The 19,210-nt window shown below is 38.9% G+C and overlaps 1 protein-coding gene and 1 long non-coding RNA gene across 9 annotated transcripts in view; one reads left to right on the top strand and one right to left on the bottom strand.

Moving 5' to 3' along the window:
* The first annotated feature begins 4,129 nt into the window (after positions 1-4,129).
* LOC128620115 (uncharacterized) lies at positions 4,130-6,307 on the top strand. 8 transcript variants are annotated; one of them, XR_008388087.1, is made up of 6 exons: positions 4,310-4,671; positions 4,798-4,918; positions 5,009-5,355; positions 5,522-5,661; positions 5,751-5,963; positions 6,088-6,307. It is a non-coding gene; the product is annotated as an uncharacterized LOC128620115 (long non-coding RNA). The 8 variants fall into 8 exon arrangements; XR_008388084.1 differs by lacking the exon at positions 4,310-4,671 and adding an exon at positions 4,130-4,268 and having other exon boundaries at positions 5,751-6,307; XR_008388088.1 differs by having other exon boundaries at positions 5,081-5,355; positions 5,751-6,307.
* A 9,341-nt stretch (positions 6,308-15,648) lies between these two features.
* Positions 15,649-19,210, bottom strand: part of LOC128620031 (transcription initiation factor TFIID subunit 3-like) — a 61,479-nt gene continuing 57,917 nt past the window's right edge. Inside the window, exon 6 of the mRNA XM_053644662.1 lies at positions 15,649-18,564. The gene's annotated coding sequence lies outside the window, so the exon portion shown is untranslated. The remainder of the gene's footprint in view (positions 18,565-19,210) is intronic.

Below are 19,210 nucleotides of genomic sequence, written 5' to 3'. Positions count from 1 at the left end.
AAAATGGTAACAGCCGGACAACTCCTTCTGAATGTTATCTAATCTGTCTTGCAGGGTTTTAAACTGTGCTTCAGTAAACAACTGTAACTTCTCCATAGCTGAAGCAATCATGGCGGTGAGAGACTCCCCCATCTTGTCCGCTTCATGTGTTTGTTTGTTTGTGTCTGCCTGCCGGGGGGATTTCCCTGACGTAAAGTCATAATCTAATAGCCAAATACTAAATAGTCAAAGAACAACCAAAAATAGTCAAGCTTGTTCACAGCCATTGATGAAAAAATTTACCTTCAACAGATACATTTTCTCTTCTTTAAAAATAAAGGTAAAACATTATTAAGATATTCTTAAAACGTATTCAATAAGTGTCAGCTGATATAAAGACTGCATTACTCAATGTAAATGTCAAGTTGAGAGAAGACCTTGTGTAGTGATATAGATTTCTGTTGAGGTAAGGTTGTGTAATGACTTACTTTAGATCATTAGAACAACTCAGTTTGTAGCTCAGTCTCCTTCTGGTCTGTCTGTGTCACATAACGGTAATGAGGTGGCTAACAGTTTTATGCATGAGGGTAAAATTGTGTTGAAATGGACAAAGGTGACATTTCTGTAACGTGTCTCAAACGTGGAAATTGGTCTAAACGGTGACATGAAAACTTGCTTTATGTTACACAGTGAAGGATTTGATGGTGACCATCACTGCACTGTAAAACAAAGTTATGTATTATTTCTCTGATTTTAAATTAGAATGAGATTGATTTTAATGTCATGTCACATTATCATATAAATGTGTAAATGGAGTAAGCTTTTTTGTTACATATTTAACTATAATTCATTTGAACACTGATCAAGTCTGTTTTCACTGAATATCAACTTTTATTGTGTATTTAAATACTTTACCTTTAACATTAAGCCAGATGTCTCTGTATTCCTTCTCAGTGCTGCAACTGTAGACTCCCTGATCCTCTTCTCTCAGGTCAGATATGAGCAGAGACAGATTAGCAGGAGAAATGTGATTAAACAGCTGAAGTCTGCCACGGTAGTGTTCATCATTTAACATTTCTGTCAGACGTCCTGTTCTGTCGCTCCACCAGGTGAATTTCTGAGGTTTGGTGTTCAGGTCAGAGCAGGAGCAGGGGAACAGCACTGAACCACCTTTGTGTCGTGTGATTTCTGTCAGATTATCAGCAGAGAGAGAACAGCCTACAGAAACAAACATACAAAAACTCACAATCTACTGAATACAATATGAAGTACAATATTTCAAAATGAATTTTTATGAAAATACTTATTTTTCAGTACGTTTAATCCCTAATCTCTTGTTTCTCAGCCCAGTTCCTAACTACTTGTCACGGTTTCCCCTTTATGCAGCGCGCTGTGGAGCATGTGGGCGCGCGTGCACGAGCAAGGTGCGCGAGCACCTGCTTTTCCTTTGTTGACAACCGTGACATTTGGACGCGTGCTTTTGTTACGTTTCCTCCCTGTTCTGTCATTGGCTGTTATTTCACGTGTGTCTGAAGTGCTGTCAGCCGTCAGCAATTAAGACGCTGATTATGTTTGTATATATACCGCGCGCCTCCCAGCACATGGGGCAGAATATTAGATTAGTATAGATACTTACGTTAGATATAGATATAGATATAGATATAGAGTGAACCACAGTCAAAGTCTTAGTTATTGTCCGTGTCACGTTTCATGTTTAGATTCGTCTGTTTAAGTCACGCTGGTTTCTCCGCTCCCAGTTAGTAGTCATAGCTTATGTTTCATGTTTTGTATCTCGACCCTGTTTTCCGTGACCACGACATTGTTTCCTGCTTTGCACCGTTTATGTCTGTTTGCCGATCGCCTGACCTTTGCATGTTTCTGGATTACGTTTGTGGATTACGATTTGGATTTACCTGCCTGTGTCTGTCATCAATAAAACTGTCAAACTGCACTTGCATCCGTCCCTATCTTCGTTATGTCTCGAGACGTGACACTACTGTGTGTGTTACACTATCTTGTGATCATGTGTGTATTTTTCTTTTAAATCCCAGAGAGCTACTTGTAGTTAGACAGCTGTGGTTAGACACCATGTTACAACTACATCTGAAAATAAAGACCACTTGCAGAGAGTAATACTACACAATGTGCAGATTCCTTTAAACTGATCGGTTTCCAGTTTTTACAATTACTTACACACATTTCTCAATACTATGTTCACTTTTTTTTTTAAATCACCACACAGTTGGCTTTGCCAGCGTGCAGCTCAGTACAGCTGTTAACCTCACATCCATAATGTCCTGTCATGGGCGTAGATTTGGTTTGAATATTGGAGGGGTTGAAGTGTGAATGGGTATGCTTCCTGATATTTTTAATTAAATAAAAGTTATAATAATAAATAGAAAAAAACAGCTTTGTTATGTCTGCAATGTCATTACATAATCATCCTGTGCTTCTCTATCTTTCTATCTATCTATCTACCCATCCACCTATCTGTCATCCACCCATTTGTCTAATCTACCTATCTATCATACACCTATCTATCTAATCTATCTGTCATTCACAAGCATTTATGATCAAATGATTGTTTCATTAAAACAAACTACACAGGACATAATAACAGTCCAAATGAATGCACACTGCAAATGACTGAAACTTACACATCAGTTAGTGTGAACAACCTTGTTGTTGATAATAATGGGAATTATTAAAATAAAACTTAGCTAACATAACTCAAGGCAGTTTCCAATAACTTGGGTATTTTCCATTTATGCACATTCTATTTGAAGAGCAATAAAATACACAGAGTACCAAAATGATGCCCTGTCTGTGTTTTGCGCCCCGTTTCCGATCTCTCCCTGGTTGAGAACCACTGGCCTATTGTAATGACACTGGACTTGATAGATTCCGTGAGTCATGCCGAGAACAACGATACCATTGATGCCATGGTCAATCGAACTTGCTGTCTGCCGTTTTGAATTTCGTTGAAAACATTCTTTTTTGAACTCCTTCTAGAGCGTTGGCCCGATGTTCATCAAATTCGATTCAGATCATCTTCAGACCATGCCAGCAAAAAGTTATGGTTCATATACTTAACTGTTATATACTTAATTGTCTCTGCAAGGCTTTGGCATATTGACACCAAACTTTGTGTGTCAGTGAAACTGCACAGTGACCACATCACATCACATTAATTTGGTCACAGCGTCACCTATTGATCAAATATGATAAGCAATTAAATCATATAACAATTGATTGTGTTTATGAACGTTCAACCATTTTGCCTAAAATCATATACAAATGTATAAAACTGCCTTTTTTTTTTTTTTTTTTTTTTTTACAGTTGGTCTTGATGCTCCCTGCCATGCTTGTTTAGCTCCTTGTTTAGCCTCTTCAGTGCTTGGCCCCTTAATTGCTGCTTGCAGCTATATTTATTGTTGTTATTATTATTATGGATTATTTGGAGTTGTTTGGGGAACAGTGACACATTGTCGCTCTCTCACATTCCTAATAGATTTATCACTTAAGGTACGTTCACACATAGAGCGAGTCACAGCGACAATGCGACCAGAGACGTTCATTTTCAATGAGATCTGGCGACTTCCGGTGACATGCGCGGCAGCGACCATTGGCGACCGGATGTGGGCGTGTCCAGCGACGCGACAAAGTTTAACTTTATGCAAATTTGGAGCGACTTGGTGCAGCGACTACCAATGGGAGTGAAGAAGAGTGAGCACACACCACCCCTGCTCACTAGCAGAGGCAGCACTATTGTGGCAGTAGCCAATTAGCTTAGCTAAGCTTAGGATCTTAGTGGGTTTAAAGCAGAATTTTTTTATTATTATTAAATAAATAAATAAATAAATAAATAAATAACAATGAAACATTCACTTTTTGTTGCAATTGAGCAAAATCCCAGTGTAGCTCCTATCTTTGGTTAAGTGTCCGGCTTGTCGCTGCTTCGGCGGCCGGGAACGAGCAGCACCAAGCCAGACACTTCACCCAGAAAACACGGAGGCCACAGCCAAATAGCTGCAGTCCGGCTCCCGGTCACCATCGAACAGATAGTGAAGGACAACCTGATGGTGACACTCACTTACTGAGATAGGAGCTACACCCGGGTTTTGCTCAATTGCAACAAACAGTGAGAGTGTTTCATTACTATTATTTTGCTTTAAACGCACTAAGGCCATAAGCTAAGCTAATTGGCGCTTGTGCTTTTGCCGCAGTTAGACGGCTGATCACACACCGCTTCTCCTTCATCTCGTAGGATAAGATGCATATATACACTGGTGAATTTTATATCCTCTCTCTCCAAAATGTTTCATTTTAGCAGCAAGAAAACTTGTTTGTTGTCAAAAGTGGAATGTTAGTTGTACCACCCATGTTACTATGGCAACCAGTAATAGGAACGCCTAACTGCGACTTCATAGTACAGTGACTGGTGACTTGCAGTGATAAAATTGCTGTATGTGTGAGGGCAGCACTATGCAGCGCAACCAGATACATCACTGAATTTATTTTTACATAAACATATGTTCCATTACAATTGTATAGAAGCTACTACAGTATATGTAACAGGAATTATTCAGAAACACTGGAATATACTCCAGTAAATCAAAAATACACAAATTTCAGAGAGAATATTCAAAATCACATCATGAAACCATGGTCATTCCAAGAATGTGACAAAAAGTATATATATTCACTACACATACTGTATATAGACACACATATGCATGTAAGATATCGATCAAGCAGACTGAAAAAAGTGTGCACAAAAAGATTAACATTAGCATTTACATTTATGGCATTTGGCAGATGCTCTTATCCAGAGTGTGTTACAGAAGTGCTCCGAAGTCTCTCTCAGAAAACACGTCCTCATGCTAGTTCACTAGGACAGGGACTAAGAGTACCATCAGTCTAAACACAGTGTTGAGAGGTTAGTTCAGGATGAAGTACTTACTAATTTAAGTCCTTGGTGAACTGGTAGGTCTTTACACACTCATTCACACTTTTTTTTTACATGAAGACAGGAGACTTCAAATTTCACCATAAAAGTCCCAAACAAGATCATGTATAGCAGTCTTCTTACACAAAATAGGATGATGTGTCTGCCATGTCAACACAGAATTTGGCATCTGACTACATTTCCCAGCATGCACCTCCGACTACAAATATGGCTACCATCGACTACAAATATGGCTACCATGGACTCCAACTCCCAGTTCACACGCTCAAGCTCACCCCATTACTGACTGCACACACCTGGACTCAATCACCACTCCACACTATATAAACACGCTCACTACACATAGACTTTGTGGAGGATTTGTTCAGCTCGCTTTCCTCATCTGATGTACCAAGCCTTTGAGTCATGTGTGCCATTTCTATTTTCGACCCATGTTTATTTTCTTGTTTCATCATTATAGTCTCGTACTCCGAATATTTTTTTGTATAAGTTTGTACATTGCTTGACCCTTTGCCTGCTCAGTGTCAAGGGTTCCTACTCCAATGTTCTCTGTATTTCTCTGAACAACGTAAGGTGGATCAGTTTATTAACCTTCTCAAAGGGCAAGGAGTTAACCTGGACGACCGCAGTCTGGAACCAAGGAGGGGAACACACCTCAACTCACGATCGATTCACTGAACTGTTCCTCCACGTCTTTGACCACGCTCCAGAAGGTAAAGAAATTGTAGAGCAGTCAACTGCAGGAAACAGAACCAACCACACACACACACAATTATAACTAGGGGCAATTTATCTTGGTCAGTCCAGCGACAGGTGTATTTTAGGAGGTGGGAGGAAACCAGAGAACCCGGAGGAAACCCACATGGACATGGGGAGAACAAGCACAGAAACTCCACACAGACAGAAGCCCGAGCTCAGGACTGAAGCGGGGACCCTGGAGCTGTGAGGAGACAACGCTACCCACTGCATCACCACACTGCTCATAGATCCACAGAGTTCCCCTTTTGTATAGATGGTAATGAATCAAAAACAGAACAGCTGTGTAACGCTAAACTGGAAATTAGCTGTTATTGTTATTTGAAATCAATTTATTCATTATTATTTATTTACTGAATTAATTTTTTTGAATTTTGTCAAAGTAATGAAAGTGTCACAGTTCAGTCCACATCGACCGCGCTTGAGTTTTGGAAGGCATGCAACTTAAAAAAAAAAAAAAAAAAAAAAACTCTCTCTTTATGTATATATGTATGTATGTAATAATGAAAAGTGTAATAGAAAAGTCATTTATTTGTAACTGTCATGTCTTCATTCTGGTCTTAGCTGTAAATAGATGCGTGTGAATTTCACACCTTTTTCTGCTGTCTCTCATATAAAATGCAGGAAGTGAAGATGGTCACTGACAGAGGGACAGCAGAAAAAGGTGTGAAAGTCACACGCATCTATTTACAGCTAAGACCAGAATGAAGAAGTGACGTACAGGTTACAGGAAAACAGGCTACTTATCAAAAAAATTTGAGCTTGATCTCTTGTATATCGTTTTATAATCGAAGTATTGGACGAATTAAATTAATCTTTGTATCTAATCTTTATATCTTTGTATTTAATCTCTTAATATTTATGTGTAATAATTAGAATAATTGACTATTATTAATGTCTTAATAATGTGAGATTAATCTGAAAATAAACGAAAGACATACAATACAGTTTAGTGTAATTGTGCAGTTGTCAACAACAGGGGCGTCGCTAAACCCTTTTTACTGGGACACGAGTCTTTTTGAAGTGATTTGTTCATTTAGGAGGCTGGTTAGTTAGTTCACTCATAAAAATGTTAATAAAACACACCTGCCTGTAATTTTCTGTGTATAAATCTTTGGTTAGATGTTTCAGGTGTGTGTGATTAGGGATGGAGTTAAACTCTGCAGGACAGTGCAGTGGCCCTCAGGACTGGAATCGCCCATCCCTGGTTTAGGAGATAATTTCACAGTTTCAGTGGCTCCATTATATTGTCTGCTATTTGTGTAAATAAAACATAATGAATTTGTTTTTGGGGACTAGGTTTCTGATGGACTAGGATTGGAGAGGAAGGATTTTAAATGTAATGATAATGTTTATATATTTGTTGTTTTATATACAGGTTATTTCAAAAGTCACTACTGTATTATTGTGATGGGATTTCAGGTGCCAGCTTTTTATTTCAAAAAATCATTTCTTCTCTTGTCTTTTTGAACAGAGTGTATATCTATGTGTATTTAATTCAGGAGTTTTAATAGAAATGAGGTATAGTAAATATCAAATAAAATGTAAACGTGCATTGATGAAGTTAATGTTGTTAGTAATTGTTTAAAAATGACCATGGTAAAACAGAGTTCCAAGGTATAAAAATATAGTTTGTCTGTCATTTAACCAAACAATAACCAGTTTTGATACCTAAAAAAGTTTAAAGTAAATAAATAAATAAAACTTTTTTGATACCTTAAAAAAGTTTTATATAAAAGTTTAGCAAAGGCCTTTACAGTCATTTATAATGTAAAACTGAACTAATGAAATGCTGGCCCTGGACCCCCTTAAAACATTTTAAAGTACGTTTGTAAAGTTCTTGTGGGGCCCGTGCCCCTGTAGTGATCAAACTCTAGAAATGGTCCTGGTCAACAACATCATCTCACACGGATTCATTTAACTCCGAGTCCGAGGACGTGGTGTGAATCATTTCCCCGCCCCATACATCACGTAACAAACTGTGGTTGGTCGCATTACGTGTCCATCAGACGATCTCTTCCTGTCCATGTGAACTACACTGAGGCTCTTAATTCATGTGAAGTAAGCAGGTACTGCAGATATGCAGTGAAGGCCATCGTAATAACTGGACAAAATACATATTGATTGGTCGCACTACATCATTACTCATTTTAACATGTTACTGGAAAAGCTACACTATTTGTAAAGTACTGGAGCTACTGTCACACTACTGAAAAATGGAGTTAAGTTAGTAGTGTCACTACTTTTAGTTAGCTACTCCCCAACACTGCCATAGGTGAAGACTTGAGTTTAGCAGCCGCTAAGCAGATGGTCAGCATTATGCTGAGGAAGAATGCAGTTAAGCCACAATATTTGTGATGGAGAAATTGAGGAAACTTTCTTTTTTGCAGACCTCTACATTCAAATGTAACTGCTGAAGCTGTGTTTGACTTTTTGAACAATTTCATGGTTTCCAATTACATCAGCAGGACAAAGTGTGTTGGACTCAGCACTGATGGTTCTCGCTCTATGATGGAGCAACACAGTGGACTGGTGAAGCAGGTCAGAGACTCGGCCCCACTGCTCACTCACATACATTGCTGCATTCACAGAGAGACATCAGCTGCTAAAAGAATGCCCACGGATTTAAAGACTGTTTTGGACGATGCTGACAGAATGGTGAATTACATCAAAAGTCGTCCATTACAAGCACGTTTGTTTCCCCTTCTGTGTGAGGAGATGGGGGGCGCACGGTGGCTTAGTGGTTAGCACGTTCGCCTCACACCTCCAGGGTTGGCGGTTCGATTCCCACCGTGGCCCTGTGTGTGCGGAGTTTGCATGTTCTCCCCGTGCTGCGGGGGTTTCCTCCGGGTACTCCGGTCCCCCAGTCCAAAGACATGCATGGTATGTGGACTGGCATGTCTAAAGTGTCCGTAGTGTATGAATGTGTATGAATCACTGCGCCCGGGGTTCAGTTGTCTTGACTCGGTCTTGCCACTGGATCATGGTGGTCAACGGGAAGTGAGAGTGAGACCTACGCTGCGCAAGTCTTCCTCACTATAATCGAATTCAAGAGTCTTCTTCTGTGTGAGGAGATGGGAAGTGAACACCACCAGGTCTTTCTGCATACTGAAGTCCGGTGGCTCTCACGCAGCAGAATGCTCACCCAGCTCTTCCAGTTACGTGATGAGGTCAGAACATTTTTCATCGATTCCAAATTTGTGATTGGCTTTGTATATTGGTCTACTTGGAAAACATTTTCAGCCACTTGAATGGACTCAGTTTGGCCCTACAGGGGAAAGCAGTAACAATGTCTCACGTGCAAAACACAATAGAGACGATCACAAACAAAACTCATCTGTAGGGGAAAAGAATGGCCCAAGCCAACTACGAGAAAATGTGTCTGAGTTTTTGACTAAAGAGGAAAGGCCACTTCCTGTCAGTGCAGAAGTTGCTATGGCAGCGCACCTGCCAATCAGAAACTGATTTTTTTTTCAGAAAGACTTTTGACTCAGATCTGGTTGCATGTGTCTTCCAAATACCCCGAGCTCTGTAACAAGGCAGTCATGTTTCTGATGCCGTTTGCCAAAGGTAAGTATAGTTTAGGTTTGTATCTGGTCCCCCACCAGAGATATTCAACCCAAAAGTGAACAGAATTTTTAAAAATGGCACTTTCTCACCCCTTACTTTCTCAACTCAAAAATGAAATGTTCTGCATGCACACTATACTTATCTAGGTACCTCCTAAAAATTAAAACTGAGACTCGAACCCTTCCCATTATTATAAATTGACCCTAAATGTGGAACTGTGAGCAATCTTCAGCACTACACTTGGACTTCATTTCTAACTCTAAGGAACAAGAATGTGCAAAATGTTTATGTATTTGAACTTTTAATGTGCGCTAGAGGTCAGTTTTTGTTCCAAGAAGCTAGGACCATCCTGAGCCGAGATATTGAGGTTTCCCTAAACAGCTGTATAACAAAAAACTGCTGGTTTTGCAACGCCAGTACATAGAGTAATCACTCAAAAATAATTATGAAAATTAAAAACAGTCGAGCAACCAACTTTGTAATTATTGGACCACTTGAGATGGAATGACCCATTAGGTCCTGGGAGTAAACCTGCTGCATCAGACTTCTGGACTGTTCTTTACAAAGTTCTTAATTGACGAAGTTTACATCGTCCTTCAATTTAAATGTAGATGCTGTAATGTCATTTAAACATTGTTTTTCAACACAGTTATGAATTTTAATGAAACAGATTTGTGAACTGTATGCCCCTGTAGCTTCTCTTACAGATTTTGATGTTGTATATAATTGTATGCAGTGTTTTAGATTTAGATACAATATATTTGTAAACAGAATGAAGATAATCATCTTACCTTCACCAGAATATGATTTGTACATTTTTATAGTAGTTCACATAATGCTAATGAAACCCTTCCAAGTGTTAATAAATGATGTCATTTTGTGCAAAGAGAAAATCTACTTTATTATATATATTTTTCTATATTTTATCAATCTATATTTATTATACACCCAGGAAGCTCTGCTGTGGACATTAAATGGTGTTATGATGCTTTCCAGGTTGACTTACTTAGAGTGAGTTTGGTTTTAACGTTTCATGTCATATTAACATTATTTTATGGTAGTTCACTTAATTCATAATGCTAATGAAACAAAGAGACAACCTACTTATATATAAAATTAGTCTATATTTATAAACACTGCAGTGTTACCAAAATAAATCATAGATTAGACTCAAATCCAATCTGACAGCATTCCAAAGTTCAGGTCAGTCTGATACCCATAATCGGTATTTATTGCTATTTATAACTTGATTTTGACAAAATGACTTCTAGCGTAAAATCCTAAACCCTGGTAAATGCAGTAAACTTTTTTTGTTACGTATTTAACTATAATTCATTTGAACACTGATCAAGTCTGTTTTCACTGAATATCAACTTTTATTGTGTATTTAAATACTTTACCTTTAACATTAATCCTGATGTCTCTGTGGTCCTTCTCAGTCCTGCACCTGTAGGATCCCTCATCCTCTTCTCTCAGGTCAGATATGAGCAGAGACAGATTAGCAGGAGAAATGTGATTAAACAGCTTAAATCTGCCACGGTAGTGTTCATCATTTAACACTTCTGTCGCATGTCTTGTTCTGAAGGTCTCCCAGGTGAATCTCTGAGGTTTAGTGTGCAGGTCAGAGCAGGAGCAGGGGAACAGCACTGAACCACCTTTGTGTCCTGTGATTTCTGTCGGAATATCAGCAGCGAGAGAACAGCCTACAGAAACAAACATACAAAAACTCACAATCTACTGAATACAATATGAAGTACAACATTTCAAAATTTAATTTTAAGAAAAATACTTCAGTACATTTAATTCCAAAATCTTGAACCTACTACACGGCAAAACGCAGATCAGGAAAGTGAACTGAATTAGTAATGTAAAGTGGGCGGGGTTAACAGACTGAGGTAAATTCGTTGCCGTTAGCTTGGCCGGCTAAGGCATGATGGAGATCACAAAAAAGGTTTCAAACGCTGTGACAACTGTTTTCTTGTTTAAACCTTCAACAAGTTAACAATTTATTCGGGTATTGTTAAACAAGTCCTGTTTCACCAAGGTTTAATACTTAAAAAGAGCCGACGCGCTGTCTTCCGCCATTTTTTTCTGAGCTCGTCCGCACCAGTCCTGTTACATTATGGGATTTTTGACTCGCGTAGTGTCCATCGGTTGCACGCTGCAAAATCTCACCGGAAGCAGTACACCATCCGGGTATTTCTCTCCTACTGAGAATTCGGACATAACTACTACCCCTCTGGTGTACTGCTGTTCGCCTACTGTGTAGTAGGGTAGTACACCATTTCAGACGCAGCCAGCGTGTTACAACTACACAATGTGCAGATTTCTTTAAACTGATCAGTTTCCAGTTTTAACAATTATTTACACACATTTCTCAATACTATGTTCACTTCTTTAAAACTTTTTTTTTTAATGAGAACACAGTACTGACAAATGCATTTAACTAGTATTTAAAAATAACAGTGAATAAGGCGTAATGCAGGAAGTGAAGATGGTCACTGACAGAGAGACAGCAGAAAAAGGTGTGAAATTCACACACATCTATTTACAGCTAAGACCAGAATGAAGAAGTGACAGTTACAAGTTACAGGAAAATAACTTTTCTATTACACTTTATATGAGTTATTATAGATACATTCACTAAAACAGATATTGTGAGAGATGTAATTCAATAAATGTGTAAAAACATACACTGTAAGTATTATAGGGATGTAAAATAATCTCACTGTAGATCTGTTGGTCCTATTAATATTATAACAAGTAAGTAAAGTTGTTCCTAATTAAAACTCTAAATTATAAATATTTGATCATTTTACTAATATTCTCTCTCCTTTCTGTAATAGAAATACTGATTCTTCTACACACACACCAGTGAAACACATTCACACATTCACACACACACACACACACACATTCACACACACACACACACACACACTGTCACACTACCGGAGTGTCTCTCTTTTATATACTTTGGTTTTCAGGAAATAACTGCTGTGTCATTTCTCATTTTTGAAAATCTCTTTCATCACTCTTTCCATGACTCAATTTCATTGTATATGCAGTATTAATATTTATTCATATATTTTTTCATGTGGTGGTTTATCATATTCATAGTATCATTGTTATCTGTCTAAGGTGCCTCTTTCTCAGTTGCTCAAGTGAAGTTTGTTAGATGACCCCTAGGAAGCCTGAGGGACCGAGTGAACACATCAGAAGACTTCAGGAGCCAAACTTGTTCTGAGGTATTACAACGTGATGAAACTTCCTTTTCAATTCAATACAAATGACACATGACACTTTTTATAAACTGCTAAAAATACTATAACCACTTAGAGTAATAATAATAATAATAATAATAATAACAATAAAAATCATCATCATCATAATCTAAACTAGATCATGTGACTTTAGTGAGTATATTAAAAATGGGAAAAGTATGTGAACCTCTAGGACTAGCAGTGTAATCTGAAGGTGAAATTAGAGTCAGGTGTTTTCAATCAATGGGATGACAATCAGGTGTGAGTGAGCATTCAGTTTTATTTAAAGAACAGGGATCTATCACAGTCTGATCTTCACAACACATGTTTGTGGAAGTGTATCATGGCATGAACAAAGGAGATTGCTGCCCCTTTGCAGTTTGCTAAAGACCACGTGGACAAGCCAGAAGGCTATTGGAAAAATATTTTGTGGATAGATGAGACCAAATTAGAATTTTTGGTTTAGATGAGAAGTGTTATGTTTGGAGAAAGGAAAACACTGCATTCCAGCATAAGAACTTTATACCATCTGTGAAACATGGTGGTGGTAGTATTATGGTTTCGGACTGTTTTGCTGCATCTGGTCCAGGACGACTTGCCATCATTGATGGAACAATGATTTCTGAATTATACCATCAAATTCTAAAGGAGAATGTCAGGACATCTGTCCATGAACTGAATCTCCTGAATCTCAAGAGAAGGTGGGTCATGCAGCAAGACAATGACCCTAAACACAAGTCCTTCTACCAAAGAATGGTTAAAGAAGAATAAAGTTAATATTTTGGAATGGCCAAGTCAAAGTCGTGACCTTAATCCAATAGAAATGTTGTGGAAGGACCTGAAGCGAGCAGTTCACGTGAGGAAACCGACCAACATCCCAGAGCTGAAGCTGTTCTGTACTGAGGAACGGGCTAAAATTCCTCCAAGCCGATGTGCAGCACTGATGAACAGTTACCGCAAACGTTTATCTGTAGTTGTTGCTGCACAAGGGGGTCACGCCAGATACTGAAAACAAAGGTTCACATACTTTTGCCACTCACAGATATGTAATATTGGATCATTTTCATCAATAAATAAATGACCAAGTATAACATTTTTGTCTCATTTGTTAAATTGGTTCTCTTTATCTATATTAGGACTTGTGTGAAAATGTGATGATGTTTTAAGTCATATTTATGTAGAAATATAGAAAATTCTAAAGGGTTCACAAACTTTAAAGCACCTCTGTGTGTGTGTGTGTGTGTGTGTGTGTGTGTGTGTGTGTGTGTGTGTTCTTGCTTGCTGTATTCATTAGACTAAAATTAGCCCTAGCTATGCCCCTGGTCTCAGCATGTCAGAGTAACCACATGATTGTGGCCAGGGCAGCATGGGGGCTGATGGGAGAATGGCTACTTCCTCTTTCTCTCAGCATCAGTTAACCGACATTGTGCCATGCACAGAGAATACTGAGTAATACTCCACACTCAACACGCACACGGTCATACATCCCTTACAATCTTTTTTATACTTGGTTACATACCTTTCTCAACACTGAGGTCCCGCTCTCTCTCTCTCTCTCTCTCTCTCTCTCTCTTTCTCTCTCTCTCTCTCTCTCTCCACAGGAGCACCTTATCATTCCTAACACAATGACCTGAAAAACACTAATATCAGGTAACACACTGAAAACCCCAACAAGTCGACTGTACTCAACTGATTGAATAAACTTGTTCCCTCAATTTAGGGCGTACTCACACTAGGCCCGGTTGTCTTGTACTGTGCCCAAGTACGACTGCCCCCCACCCCCCGCTGACCTGCACTCACATTGTGCTTAACGTTCTGGGCCTGAACATGCTTACGTCATTACGATGCAGCTTTTTGTTTGGAAGAAAACAGGAAGAAATTCGCTCTCGCACATCATAATGGAGTCCATCATTGTAACGTTACTTATCTTTTTTAGGTTCGCTTTTACTTGACTTTTGAATTATTTTTTTGACTGTTGGTATGTATGCTTATTTTTATGACTTGTGTCTACATGTGATTCTCTGTTTTTCTCTGAACAATGTAAGGTGGATCAGTTTGTTAACCTCCTCAAAAGGCAAAAGACACATGTATGCGTGCACACACACACACGCAGACACACACACACGCACGCACGCATGCACACACGCACGCACACACCTGCATGCACTCACACACACACGCACACATGCACACATGCACACAATTATAACTAGAGGCAATTTATCTTGGTCAGTCCACCTACTGGTGTATTTTAGGAGGTGGGAGGAAACCCACATGGACATGGGGAGAACAAGCACAGAAACTCCACACAGACAGAAGCCCGAGCTCAGGACTGACGCGGGGACCCTGGAGCTGTGAGGAGACAACGCTACCCACTACATCACCACACTGCTCATAGATCCACAGAGTTCCCCTTTTGTATAGATGGTAATGAATCAAAAACACAACAGCTGTGTAACGCTAAACTGGAAATTAGCTGTTATTGTTTTTTATTTAAATTAATTTATTTACTTTTACAACAATTTATAAGTAATGAGAGTGTCACAGTTCAGTCCACATAGACCGCTGTTGTAAGTTTTGAAAATGTGAAGACAGTATTGATAAAGGCATGCAACTAATTTAAAAAAAAAAAAAAAAACATCTCTCTCTCGCTCGTTATATATATACATACACACATACATACATACATATGGCATGATGCAGGAAGTGAAGATGGTCACTGACAGAGGGACAGCAGAAAAAGGTGTGAAATTCACACGCATCTATTTATAGCTAAGACCAGAATGTAGACGTGACAGTTACAAGTTACAGGAAAAGAACTTTTCTATTACACTTTGTATGAGTTATTATAGATACATTCACTAAGACAGAGATTGTGAGAGATGTAATTCAGTAAATGTGTAAAAACATACACTGTAAGCATTATAGGGATGTAAAATAATCTCACTGTAGATTCCTCCTTATTCATTCGCCCACCTCTCTTCATCAGTACATTTTAGACTGAAGTTAATCAGGAAGAAAAAATCCACACGATCAAAGCTGAACAGGTCTAAATAAGGAGATTATAACACAAGGCATGACGTGTATGTTTACCTTGTGTATAAAGATTACTGCTGTCTTTGGACAATTTGGTTGTTCAGGAACAGGGCTGAACTACGGCCTACTGTAAACCCAGTCTGGACAGAAACCACATGAACTAAACACAAAGCAGCTGAACTAAGAACTGGCTAATATTCTCTCTCCTTTCTGTAAGAGAAAATAGAAAATAACTTCACTCACCTGCAGCGACGTGAAACACAACAGACAAAAGATACAAGCACTTCATCATTACTGATTCTTCTGCACACACACCAGTCCCTCAAAGTGACAACACACACACACTCACACTGCCTGAGGGTCTCTCTGTTATATAGTGTGATTATCAGGAAACCACAACAACCACTGTCTCATTTTTTCTTTTTGAAGAGTGATTTCATCACTCTTTCCATGACTCAATTTACTTTTTATATGCAGCATTAATATTTATTCTAAAAAAATAAAATAAAATTTTGATATTTTATCTCATGTGGTGGGTTTATCTTACTTCATAGTATCCGCATTGTTATCTTTCTTAGGCATCATTTTCTTAATGCTTGCTTGTAGCCTTTTCTTTAGATGAAATTTTACCTAAATAAACAAATGAATGCATTATAAATTAATCTAAGTGTTTTGAATGTGTAAAGTTTCTCCTCGCATTAATGTTTCTATACTTTATGAGCTCAAGTGAAGATTGTTAGATGACCCCTAGGAAACTTGATGGCCCGAGTCCCACACACCAGTAGACGGAAGTGAGCTATGGCTAAGCGGCTAAATAGCGACATCTTGTGCTATAAAGCTGCTACTACAGCTGGTCTACAGATAATTAGGTTCATTGGGCTCATTAGGTTTGTTCACAAGATTTAAAATAATAATAATAAAAAAAAATTATAAAAAAAACAAACAAACACCAGAAAATTAGAAAGGGTACAAAACAAGAATCTAGCATGCAGAATACATCAGATAATAACTACTCAGAAACAAATTCTACTAAGGAGGGAAAACACAGAACTTACATATGAGAACCAATCAGGGGAAAGACAAGACAGGTGTGTACAGAAAATCAGAGGAACCAAGGAAGAAATTCATACTATGAGAAAAGATCCTTGTAAAATTTATTTGTTTTTCACATTTCAACTCAGAATCAAAAATCACACCAGGGTTCCTCACCTAACATTCCTAACATTGGTGGCTAAAGGGCCCAGATGTAGAGAAAGCTGTCTGGCTAACTTTGATGGACCGAAAAACACCATTTCAGATTTTGACTCATTAAGCTGCAAAAAACTGGATGCCATCCACACCTTTATTTCATCCAAATAATCAAGCAGAGATGCAAGTTTGTGTCACGAATCAAGGATGGGTTCGGAAGCAATCGCAGATAAGAACATTTATTAAACAAATACACAACAAAACAAAGACACTAAGACAACTAGGCAAAACACTATGGCACGAAACAAAATGCAGTGACACGGAACACGGAAGTCTAAGACAACGAAAGACAGAGAAACAGTGCAGACAGTGGCTATATATACACACAAGAGTGCTCATTAACAGAAACGTGAATCAGGTGCAGGTGGTCATGTGACATTTAGTGCAGTGCAGTGTCTGATGGGAACTCGAGTCCAGAGTTTCCTGATACATGACAGTTTGGAAGCATCATTACATTTCAGAGGCAGATACAACTGGGTATGGTCTACATAACAATGATATGCTACACTGTGTTTGAGAGTTTAATCCCAAAGGGAGCATATATAGAGAAAACAGCACAGGGCCAAGACAAGAACCTCGAGGAACCCCAGATGAGATAGGCTGAGAGCAGGAAATAGAGCTCACTAATTCCACAGCAAAGGTTCTCCTATATAAATAGGATGAGAACCACTTTAGGGAACACCCATTAATCAGGGCCTTGACTCGGCTCAGCAGAGCTTTACTGCACAGGTTCTTATCGTTGCTATAAAATAATGGAAACGATGAAAGAAAAACTCAAAACAAAAAAGAACCAAAAACAGTTAAGAGTTAAACCTCAGGGTAATCTCAGTGGATAATCTCACCTTTGTACATTTGTACCTAAGAACTGCTGCTGGACTCATACTTAGATCAGACTATCCCAGGACTCTTCTTCATAATATGCTTCAGGACTGTTTGACTTTTTAGAATATAATGAATTATTACAGCACTATCCGATATCAGGGCTGCTATTTAAACATAAACAGAGCTAAATAAAACATTTGTGACGTCCCATATTATTACTAAAGTTACACCCGATATGTTGTGTTAATACCTCAATCAAGTCCATTGTATTTATTTATTTATTTTTACTTATTCCATTAACAATTAAACATTAAACAGTTAATAACTCTCCCTCTCTCTCGCTCATTAAAAATGTAAATGCTCGTAACAGATTATTGTGTATTGTGACATTGTTTATTGTTAAAAGCACTATTCAAATATCCAAAGGTGTCCAGCAGGCCACTGTGAGCAAATCAGAAGATAAAAACAAGGTCTTTTGTTCAACGCGTGATTAGCAATCAATTCCAGATGTGACCCCCAAAGATGTCCTCCTAAAGATGCCTGAACAATTCTGAGTCTTGAACGTACGGCTTACGTGCACAGCATGATAGTGCCCTCTGGATACAACGTCTTGTACTGGAGACAGCACTGCAGCACCAGATCGTCATTACCCTCCACGTTCAGCCTGCCTGAAACAATGTTAACAAACAGTGCCATCACCTGGTGAGCTGCTGCATGCATTCATACAAAGAACAAATGAAAAACCCACAAAACACACAAAATCAGCAGCTCACAGGCAGCGTGAGACACTTGCTGCATGGACTGGCTCCAGAGACACGACTCCTGGGTCCTCAGGGAGGTGTAGATGTAGTCCACAGCTTTTTAACGAGTCCGGCTCCTGTAGAACCACCCAGGGAATCAGCAGCGTCGGGAACCCCAGAGCTGCAGCACAGAAAGAGTTACTTAACCAGTTAAACCTGATCTCCTCGCCATCAAAAATCAAATACTGTTTAAATCTGAATGATCAAGTTTACATATTTTTTATCTTTATAGCAATAGTAGTCGTGTTGTAGTACTAGAGCGATGGAAAAACTGTCCAAAATGCAAAATAAAAATACACTAAAACAGTTTTCTGAAAAAAAAGAAACCCACCCTGAACCAAGTTTTCTAATTAATAAATAAATAACTAGATTTTTTTGGGTTTCCATTCCGAGGTACGCGCTTCATTTGACTTCCTGTGCCCCGTCATCTTTCTCTCTCGGCTGCCAACGTCGGCCTGTTCAAATCTTCTCGTGGTCACTGAGTAATCCAAGATGGCAGCGTGGCAGTAGTAGGATGCTGGACGTTTAGACTCTTTACTCTGGCTCTTCCTCCACTCAGGCCGCTCTTTGGTTGGGGCTTCAGGAATTTGGTTGCTGGAGCTCGTAGTTGAGGTAGATGTATAACATGGTGAGGAAGAGTGCTTCACTGAGCTGTGCAACGCCCTGTACTCGCGGCCACGAGTGTGTTTGTTTACTTCCGATTTTTCCTTCATGCATCCGTAATCAGCTGCAGTCCTCTAGGCAACTTCATGGGTACCGATAGATGT

The sequence above is a fragment of the Ictalurus furcatus genome, chromosome 2 (genome assembly GCF_023375685.1).
Source record: "Ictalurus furcatus strain D&B chromosome 2, Billie_1.0, whole genome shotgun sequence".
Classification (NCBI taxonomy): domain Eukaryota; kingdom Metazoa; phylum Chordata; class Actinopteri; order Siluriformes; family Ictaluridae; genus Ictalurus; species Ictalurus furcatus.
The sequence above is the reverse complement of the archived record's forward strand: the minus strand, read 5'-3'. Positions and strand labels throughout refer to the sequence as shown.